The sequence below is a fragment of the Alligator mississippiensis genome, chromosome 8 (assembly GCF_030867095.1).
Source record: "Alligator mississippiensis isolate rAllMis1 chromosome 8, rAllMis1, whole genome shotgun sequence".
Lineage (NCBI taxonomy): Eukaryota > Metazoa > Chordata > Crocodylia > Alligatoridae > Alligator > Alligator mississippiensis.
Genome location: NC_081831.1, coordinates 30,285,564 through 30,296,858, shown reverse-complemented (window position 1 = coordinate 30,296,858; position 11,295 = coordinate 30,285,564).

Here is an 11,295-nt window from a genome sequence, read left to right as displayed (position 1 = left end):
TCTCATAGGGCTCAGAGACACAGGGTTAACGATTAACCCAAACAAATGATCATTGGGAAGGGAGGAAATGAAATATCTAGGGTATTTGGGGCAAGGGTGAATTAACCTTTAGCTGAAAAGATAGAGGCCCTCAGCACTTATAGACCACCTTCTACGAAGAAGCAACTAAGATCTTTCTTGGGCCTTGCCAATTACTATAGAAAGTTCATCCCATGGTTCTCTGAGATCTCAGCACCCGTAACTGAGCTAACCAAAGGGCAGAAAAAGGAAGCCCTCCAGAGGTCTTCTGTGGCCTTGGCTGGTTTTAAAAAGTTTAAGAAAGCTTTATATTAGAGCCCAGTGCTGTATACATCAGATTTAAGCAAAACCTTTATCTTACAAATGGATACCTCAGGGGTAGCACTGGGTACAGTAGTGATGCAGTGGGTGGTGGGGAAAATGTGGTCCATTGCATACACGAGCCAGAAACTACTGGGCCCAGAAACTAGATACTCTACTATAGAGCAGGTACGTTTAGCTATCAAGTGGGGCATTGGACTTTTCCAGTATTATCTACTTGGGAGAGACTTTGTCTTGGTTACAAACCACACACTCTTAAAGTGTCTCTAGATCTCAAAAATGATAACACTACATAATACCTTTCTTTTTTTCAGTAGAACACTGACCAGGAAAACAGAATATGATGGCCAGGTTCTTGTCAAGAAGATATGACACAGCTATGCACCAGGTGGAGGGAACCAATGAACATGGGAAAACACAAGCACCAAGGGGAGAAAAAGGGAAGAGACATGAGGTAACCTTAACAACCAGGCTTGCTGTTTTTCATGTCAGAGACCCACACCAAGACTTCATTCCTCTCCCACAGAAAAACTTACCATAGAGCAGCAGAGAACCAGTTCCTTTCCAGAGACAAGTGAGGAGACTTAGAAACAAACTAAACCTGCTCCCTGTTTAGGAGGCTCCATGGCTGTGCCCAGCAGCCATGTCAGGGGGCTGCGGGTGAACCCAGTGATGAATCCCTGGCAGTGGGGAGTCAGGTGGAGGAGGGAGCTGAAGATGGTTGGACCTCACTGGAACAGGTTAGTTCAAAAGTGAGAGGGCAAAGACTCACTCTTCCCTGGAGAGGGGACTGAGAGCACCACCTTCTAGTCAGAAGCGGTGCGTACCTGTACGCAGCCACAGGGAGAGAGACAGCAAGAGAGAGAGGGCTCTCTCTTGAGAGTAGGTAAATTGGGACCACTGTGCTATGTGGATTGGTGACTGAAGCCCGATGGAGAAGTATATTGGTCTGAAGAAAACTTGGAGTTGTGATTCCAACTAACTGGTGCAGGACAACCAACAGAAGAGACCTTGATTGTTAGAACTGGGTTGAGGATGATTGACTCTGGGTCAGTTTGTCTGTGGGACCTAATTTGAAAGTCGCTATAAAGGACTTCCCTAGGGCCATTGGGGAAAGAGACAGGTGCCAACCAGAGAGATTGTACCTCAGTCATTTATCGGGAATAGTGACAGAAGGAGAAGATGTGAAGCCCAGGTGGGCAAGAAGCCAGGAGGCTGGGACCTGCCTCAGGCCAATCACTCAGGGCAGGGGCAACAGGGAAGATCTTAGACTCACCATACAGGGTAGAGAGGATAGGGTGTAGGGGAGGCAGAGCCCTGTGAAGAGAATCTATCTGTGAGAGGAAGCCACAGTCCTTATTATTTTGGTACCACCAATCAGCTTCCCTTTTCTTTTTCCATTGAGGCATGGTGGGTGAATATAAGGAAGTGGACTGCAATCCTGACCCTGAAGCATGGGACAAGAGTGCTCATCTATAGGCAAGGAAGAGGATGCAATCAAATTTGTCTCTAATCTCTTGTCAGCAGATACATACCCAGGTGATACAAATTTGCTTTACATGGAAATAAATTTCAGACAGGGCATAAGCACCAAAAATTGCAACTATGCAGCTACGTAAGTTCCACTTAAATACATAAAGGTGTCTTCACTCCTTGTGTACCACACAATTCACTTTCTCATTCATGTCCTGTCTTGATACTAAGCAGTGGAACCTCTAGTTGGATGTGGAGAGGAAGAGATGTCAAACACCCTTTGCAGATATTCTAGTCAGCCAAGCCCTGGCTTCATCTGATCTGGAGCCAGTTTCAGGGGCTCAAGCTGAGCCAGTGGGTCTCTGAAGCCAGCCAACAATCAGCTGATATGTCAGGCATGTTTCCTGGTACAAAGGGAACCTGGGCTCACAATCCTAGGTACCCCGTTATTTTATAATAAGTACAGTCAACTTATGGTATATATGTTATATTGTTATTGTAATATTAATAATTGTAACTTATAATCATGCTCTGGGCATCATCATGTCTTAGTAATGACGCTCCTTTGTAGCTTGTTGACTGCAACCATCTCTGGTCTGATTTTAATTTTGTGAGGTACTGGCCACAAAGCTAAATGCTTCACCACCTGACTACCCATTGAGCCTCGATTCGATTTTGATTCCCATCAGGAGACACCAAGCCTACTCTCGAGCCTCCTTTGAGGGCATCTAATATATTGTGATTTGGCAAACAAAAATCTGTCAATCATGAATCTGTGAATCAAAAAAATCATGAATCTGTGGATGACTACACAGTCCGGTGGGTGGCGAATTGGCTAGAGGGTCGCACCCAGAGAGTTGTGGTGGATGGGTCGGTCTCGACCTGGAAGGGTGTGGGCAGTGGGGTCCCGCAGGCCTTGGTCCTTGGACCGATATTCTTTAATGTCTTCATCAGTGACTTGGACGAGGGAGTGAAATGTACTCTGTCCAAGTTTGCAGATGACACAAAGCTATGGGGAGATGTGGACATGCCGGAGGGCAGGGAACAGCTGCAGGCAGACCTGGACAGGTTGGATAAGTGGGCAGAAAACAACAGGATGCAGTTCAACAAGGAGAAATGCAAAGTGCTGCACCTAGGGAGGAAAAATGTCCAGCACACCTACAGCCTAGGGAATGACCTGCTGGGTGGCACAGAGGTGGAAAGGGATCTTGGAGTCCTAGTGGACTCCAAGATGAACATGAGTCGGCAGTGTGACGAAGCCATCAAAAAAGCCAATGGCACTTTATCGTGCATCAGCAGATGCATGACGAATAGGTCCAAGGAGGTGATACTTCCCCTCTATCGGGCGCTGGTCAGACTGCAGTTGGAGTACTGCGTTCAATTCTGGGCGCTGCACTTTAAGAAGGATGCGGATAACCTGGAGAGGGTCCAGAGAAGGGCAACTCGTATGGTCAAGGGCCTGCAGACCAAGCCCTACGAGGAGAGGCTAGAGAAACTGGACCTTTTCAGCCTCCACAAGAGAAGGTTGAGAGGCGACCTTGTGGCTGCCTATAAGTTCATCACTGGGGCACAGAAGGGAATTGGTGAGTATTTATTCACCAAGGCGCCCCCGGGGGTTACAAGAAACAATGGCCACAAGCTAGCAGAGAGCAGATTTAGGTTGGACATTAGGAGGAACTTCTTCACAGTTCGAGTGGCCAAGGTCTGGAACGGGCTCCCAAGGGAGGTGGTGCTCTCCCCTACCCTGGGGGTCTTCAAGAGTAGTTTAGATGAGTATCTAGCTGGGGTCATCTAGACCCAGCACTCTTTCCTGCTTATGCAGGGGGTCGGACTCGATGATCTATTGAGGTCCCTTCCGACCCTAAGATCTATGAACCTATGAATCTATGAAAACTATCTATACAATACCTACACACCTATATAACAACAACACACACACATATCTGTGTTGAGGTAATACCCAGTGTGAATACAATTTGATCCCTTATGATTACATTTCAATGTATTGTGATTTCCCAATTGAAAAACAAATCAGATTCAGTTGGCTTAAATAAGTTCTACTAGTGTATCCTGTGGCTCTACAAGCAATCCTTGATCTGCAAATTTCCATTAGGGGAAGAAGTTTTGGAGTTAGCAGTCATTTTCTCAGAATTTCCTGCACTGCAAGAAGTTATTTCCTCAGGTCTGAAACCAGGTAACTCTGGCTGACTTTATCGCCCTAGCTCCCTCTTGCCCTATGGCTTGTTGACTGCCCTCCCCCTTCCTGGTTCCTGGCCATGTCCCAAGAAATGAGCAAGCACTAGCTCCCTGTTGCCCCATGGCTAGGGCCTCTTAGTACCCTGCTTCTGGATCAGGTAAAATTCCCTGCTTATCTCCTTGTTGCACCATAGCTATAGGGTGGAGGGGCTCTTAGCAGCCTGCTTCTTGGTGGGAAAAAATTCCCTCCCTAGGTCCCCACCCACCCCTATATTCTCAAGTATTACTAAGGAGTTTGCTCCAAGACTTTTACTGATGCTAAATGGAGTACTACACCTTATTACTTTACCTTAACCGCTAACCCTTAACTCTGGGTGCACTGCAGTCCTTCCTCCCTCCATCCCTCCCTCCTGCCCCATGGTTGATACCTCTTAGCACCCTATGAGCTGCTTAGGAAAAATTACCTCCCTATTGCCCTATTGCCACATGGCTGGGGGTTTTGATCAATTTTTAAAATAAAAAATCCATAATTGATACAATTACTCACATAAAATTAATCAAAGATCAAATAATAATAATAAAAAATCAATAAAATTAAACTCCCTGTCTAGCTACCTCTTGGCCCATGACTGGTGGCTCTTACTTGATTGACCTCTGGCCATGTCTCCACAAGTAAGCAATATTTGCCCACTTTATTGCAGATCCTGATGCTGCTGCAACCTTTGGACTTCCATGAGAATCCCTTCCTCCGTCCCTCCCTCCCCCCCTCTTTTCCAAGGAAAAGAGGGTTTTTGATCATTTTTTAAAATAAAAAATCCATAATCAATACAATTAATCATATAATCAATAAAATTAATAAAACATAATTAAATACATCGGAGACAGTTGGCTTAAATACATTCTATTAACATATCTTGTATTTCAGCTAAAAAGCAATCCTTGGTCTGCAATTTTCCATTAGGGGAAGAAGCTTTGAAGTTAGCCTGCATTTCCTCAGAATTTCCTGCACTGCAAGAAGTTATTTCCTCAGGTCTGAAATAAGGTAACTCTGACTACTCTTATCACCCTGACTAGCTCCCGTCCATAGCTCCCTCGTGCCCCATGACTAGTTGACTGCCCTCTCCCTTCCTCGTTACTGGCCATGTCCCAGGAAATGAGCAAGCACTAGTTCCCTGTTGTCCCATGTGTGGGGCCTCTTATCACCCTGCTTCTGGTTAGGGGAAAATTCCCTGCCTATTTCCCTGTTTCCCCATGGCTGATGGGGCTCTTATCATCTTGCTTCTTGCGGAGGAAAAATTCGCTCCTCCCTAGGTCCCTGTCACCTCATAGCTAGGGCCTTTTAGCACCCTGGTTCTGGCTGGGAAACATTTCCCTCCCTATCTCCCTGTTGCCCCATGACTGGCAATGACAGTGCAGCACCACCTGATGGTGAATGAAAGTAATTACAAGTCTTTAAGTCACTAGCTGCATGACACAAATCCATAGATAGGGTGCAATAAGCGGCAGTGATGCTAAATAAAACATGTCTGAGCAGCGTTAGTTTAAGACACCCAAAAGACTATTAAAGTGGTGGGAAATCTCACTCAGGCAAAAGCAACCACAGTTGCGGTAGGGTAAATGGGAAAGATCATGGCATGTACAAGTGCCCTTAGATACCTTTGTGGAGCAGTAGGTGTTTCCATTTGGTGTCCCCTTCAGAATTCCTGATTCTAACAGCATTACTCTTCCCTGTTATTTTGCATCATTCTTCCTTGTTATTTCATCTGTTGATCCCTGAGGTTATTTGGACTCTTGACCTCTGACCCTTTTCCCCAAAACTTAAGGACATGGGCAGGTCTGAGTTGTGGGCAGGTCTCCACCCATCCATATCATCAAGAGATTTCCAGTAGGTAGCCCTGTAACCCTAATAAAATATACATATTTTCCTCCTCAGTGTGGCAGGGCACTGTTGGTGCCTGCCACTTTTAGGGCCTTGAGCCAAGCAGCCAACAGGTGCCTGATTGTGGCAGCCATTTTAGATTCAGGGCTACCTATATAAGCAGGGCATTTTGCTGCTGGCAGGTAAGGCAGTAATCTTGCCTGGCTGGGAGGCTTCTTGGAACACCCTGGGGGTAAGGAGGAGCTATAGGGGATGGCTAGGAGGCTCCTGGTCCTGGGCATGACCTAAAACTGCAACCTGCTGGGATTGGGTGGCCTGGTGGGGCTCTCAGTGGTGCAGGAACCCCCAAGAAATGCCAGGCCAGTTACCACCCCAGTGAAAGGCAGGTCGGCACGCCTTAACCCCAGCTCCCACAACTGGGTGGGTCACCTGCTAGTAGGGTCCTGAGGGCAGACCCCAGGAGTGAGAGTGGGGCTAGAGGCTCAGAGGCCTGACTGAGAGTACCCTCAACTGGTCAGAGCTGGAGCCAGGACCAGAACAGTCAAAAGAGCCAGGGGCCCATGGCGAGGGATGCCCAGAGCTTGGAGGGCTTGGGGTTCCCGACTGGCCTTGGAGGTGAGGCCAGGGTCTGTGTGGTCAAAGGTCCCAGGGAGGGACCAAGCCTGAGAGGGGATATAGTTTCAGGGAGCAAGACAGCCCTGAACGAGGGCGGGGTAGGCCGCCTGAATGGAGGGTTCTTGGAGGGGTCCTGATAGGAGGATTCTCAGGCCCAGTGTGGGGCTGGGGAGAGTAACAGCTGGATGCGATCTGCAAGTCATGGGCTGCAGTGTAGGGGAGGTATGGAGCCACAGATAGCGCCCCCTGGCATCGGGGCAAGAAAATGGGCAGCATCCCACCTAATTAAGATTGTTGATTAATTAATAACAAGGCGTGGCAGACGAGAAGGCAGGTGGTTGGGCCAGAACAGGCGGGTAGGGCCATTGGTAGATGGGCCCCGAAAAGGCCCCCTGTTACACTCGGAGACAAGTATGTAAAATCTTCTCCAAAGGAAAAGTCATAGAATTTCTCTTTCAAAATGGTCATCACCTCTTATTATCAATAGCGCTGATGAGTCATGCTGCCCTTAGTTAAAATGTTCACTAGTTTGCTATAGCTAGCTCAGTAATCATAGAATTAGAAGACACCTCAAATATCACTTACCCCAGCACCCTTCAAGAATGTAAGATTCATAATGCCTAAGCCATCCCAGATAGATGACTATTCAATCTCTTTTTCAAACCTCCCAATGAAGGAGACTGTTTTATTCTTAGAGTTAGGAAAATTTTCAGTTTTTTCCTTAGGTTTGATAAAAAAAACTGCCTTACTACAGCTTATGGTCTTTGCTCTGAGAGGGGAGAACTAACATGAAAACCTTTTGGATATAATGTTCTTGCTTTCCATTCTGAAAAACTGAGGAAGGAAGGGGATATGGGTTATTAGCAGGGATCCTGGTTTTCTCTGTTAAATCCAAAACTCTCTCATAGCGCCCCCCCCCCCCCTCATCTACATCTTTCTGTGCTTAAAATGAAATGCCACTGTATATATAGGTATCAGTTAAACACAATTTTTATTGATAGGTTTACAATTTTAAAGCAATTTGGAAGCTGACCAGTGCCTCAATCATTATAATAAAATTAATTCTAAATACGTATATATTTTCACATTTAATTTTTAGGTTTTTTTATCATAGAAAATCAGAGCTCCCCCTGCCCCTTTCTTTCAGCAGGACAGCTCCAGCTGTGGCTGTCCCCACCGCACTGCTTTGTGGTGATGAGCAGCCTTGATATGCCAATACCCCCTTACTCCCCAGTCACAACCCCCGCACCCAGCTCTGACAGCATGACCTGTACCAACACCAGCCCTGTGACATGACATGCAAGCAGATCCACCCTTAGGGTGGCCAGTGAGGGTGACTGCCCAGGTCATCAAGATGTGTGTGTAGGGGGAGTGTAACAGCATCCCAGGGCAGGGCCCCACCTCAGCCTGGGCAGGGCCAAAGGAGGAGGCAGTGATCTGGGAATGACTCTCATTCCCAAACCACAGCCCTCTGCCCCCCCCCCCCCAGCCCTGCTGGAGCGGGGGGGCCCAGCTGTCCTCTTCCCCCAGGCCCCAGCCCCCCCAGTATGTGGGGGAAGGCGGGGCAGGGAGTGAGTGTGTGGGGCAGGTTGGATTTGTGGGGCAGGAGGTATGTGGGGCATCCAGTGTGTAGGGGGGATGGGTGTGTGGGGAAGGGAGAGGGTGTGGAGAAGCAGGCTGTGGGGCGGGGGGTCAGTGTATGGACCAGTGGTGTGTATGGGGAAAGGGTTTGGGGTGGGGGAGGCTTTCCAGAGATTAGCCCCTGCCCTCATGTTTCAGGACTGCTCACTCTGGACTCTCCAGAGCTTGGCCCCTGATGGCCCAGACTGACCCCATGCCACTGGGGCTGTGCACCAAGCTCCGGCATGTCCCGACCACCCCTGTGACATTGTGGGGGGTGGGCGCTCTGATGGCATGGGGCCAGTCCAGGCCATCAGCAGCCAAGCCCCGGTGAGCCCAAGAAGGCGCTGCACAATTGGGACCACCCCCAATGGCATAGAGGTGGGCTGGGCATCCCCACTGGTGATGCATCAGGAGGAGGGGGCAGGGCATGTGGGAAACAAAAAACCTGAATCCCTGGTTATTAGACTGTAGAAAAAATAAAAATGCCCCCCAAAATTGAAATTGACGTGAACTGCTTTGTTTTCAATAAAAATCCAAAAAGTCTGAAAGAATTGAAAGCTTTCACAAAGCTTTCAGTTTCAATTTTTTTTTTTTTTTTGTATTTTAAAAATATTGAAAGAACACTAGTAGTCAATGTCACAACCCAAAGTTGTGATTTTTGTTTTGTGTGTGCTTCGGCACTGCTAAATTATTTTCCCACTAAATTGCAGCTTCTTTGCACGGTGGAGTTTTCTGCTGCAGAAGAGAACCCTGGTGCAACGGAGAATTTCCCGCCAATTTGTAGCTTTCTTTGCATGGTGCATTTCTTTTTGCATCTAAGAAATGCTTGGTGCAAAGAGTTCCCGCCATTTGTATTCAAATTCGAGCCACATTATTGGTTCATGTGAAATTATGCCCACGTGGCGGCTAGCGATTGGCTTGCTAGCTGTATAAAAAGCTTGGGTGGTTTCCGCCCAAGTAGGAGTTCGAGAGAGAGAGAGAAAAACCTTTGCCTTGTGTGAAGATCTCTAAGCGCTGCGGATCCTTATGGACCCAATGCATTTCTTAAAAGGCAACAAGGGCCTAAACAGCCTCTGGCCTCTCCCCATCGCCGATAGATTCCTAGACGTATCCCTTTCTGCGAACAAAAGAGACGGACCCACGGAGCTTCAACAACTCCGTGGGAGAGAGCGAACTTGTCGTAATCCTCAAATGAGGATTTAATCAGAGCTGTGCCTGGAAAACTGTCCAGCCTACACCACGACCATCTTTGGTGTAAGTAAACAATCTTTAAATCAACCACTATGCGTCCGTGACTAATTCTAGCTCACCCCTGGTCTTCTCCGACCCTGCGTGCCCGGGCTGCTGGCCACAGCCCGCGTGCGCAAAGACCTCGCAGAGGCCGCGCCTTGCGCCTGGCCCTCACAGTCAAGTCATCACTTTATGTAGGGGTGTATGTGTGCTGAGATATTTATGGGCTTCCCCTGCTTTGTAATAATTTTAATTCCTTCCCAAATGTGAATACATCTAGGAAAGGAGACAATATTCATCATGACTAATACACTGGCTGAAGTTATTCATCATTCCTAGGTCTAGATTCTTAACTAGTGTAAATCAACTGACACCAATGAAGCAGTGCCAGTTTATACCAGCTGAGAATCTTAAGTTTTAAACTCTAGGAGCACAGTCTCTTCTGAATATTTTCAGTATGGATTTATTCCAAATGTGAAATTTGACCTCTACAGAGGTCCTAAAGCCCCACCGCCAGCACTATTATGTCATTAAAGACATACTGCCATCTGGGAGGAGAGGAGAAAATAATTTCCTTGCTTTCAAACTTGGACCTCTAAGCAGGCTGTACCAATCAGGTGTGCAGTCCAAGCAGGTGGCAGTAAAGTGTGTGCTTGGGGGCAGGGGTGGGAGTGGTGCATGCAGTCAATCTGTGTCAGATACTGCAAGCCATGGGGTTGTCATATATTTCCATGAGCTGATCTCAGTAACAGGACATTTTCCCCTGTTTGTTACAGAAACTGAGTCCTAGAAAACAAGAACAAATAGATGGGGAAAAGGAAAACACTGTCAGCCCTCAGTGTGTGGGAAAATAACTCCAATGCACCCAAGGAAATAGAAGACATCTATATCAACATGGGATATCAATATCAGTGTGGGATGCCTATGATTCCTTTTCTATCATCATGGCTGGTCCTTATCTATCTATAAACAGCTTAAGTGCAGCTGTTCCTTCTGTTCAGTTAAACTATAATCTCTGCAGCCACTCAGCACCTCCCACCTCCACAGTAACCACAGATTCCTTCTTGGAGTCTCATGTAATGACTTCCTTCTCCAGGGATCCTGCCTTGAATCTCTTACTTTGAGGCTTTCATTCGTCTTCTCTTGCACTTTTCCTGGGGCCTTATCACCTATTCCCTTGCACAAGGACTCCCATGTATTCATTCATTGTTCCCTTCATTCTATTCTGGATAAAGTGAGACACTCGGATGTAATCACACGTGGTCTGAAGGTCAGTCCCAATAATGTTAGTTTGCCTTTTTATGATAGAAACTGGCTCCTAAGAAACAAGGACCAACAGACAGAAGAGTGGAAATCATTATCGGACAGCAGTTCCCAGAAACCCATCCAGACAGGGAGCAGAGTGTGCCTGGTTTGTCACATGAGCATGGGTGCCCCTGTCTAGCTATAGCATCTTGGGTGCAGCCTTTCCTTCCCTTTTTTAGTAGGACCTATACTTATAGCCATTCAGGACAGCTCCCCTACCAGAGGGTGTGTCTACACATTCAATAAAGTACTTTTCCAAATGTGCATTAAATTTAGTACCTCCAATGTGAGGTACTACACAAATGTGCATTAGGCTGCTTTAATGCACAGTAATGAATGTGCACGGTTTTTAAGTGACGCTTAATGCTCAGTAGCTTATTTTACTGTGAATTAGCCTAATAGCACTGTTTTTACATGATGCTTTAATGCACAGTAAAGTAGGCTACTGTACACTAAAGCTCATATGTAGATGTGCCCACAGTGACCCTAGTATTTCCTTCTTGGACTCTCACATTTCTCACTCACCTTCTTCTGGGCTTCTGCCTTTAGCCTCCTATATTGGGACTTCTACTTCTCAGCTCTTGCCCTACTACTAGCACCCCACCTCCAACCATCCCCTTATACACTGGCCCCCA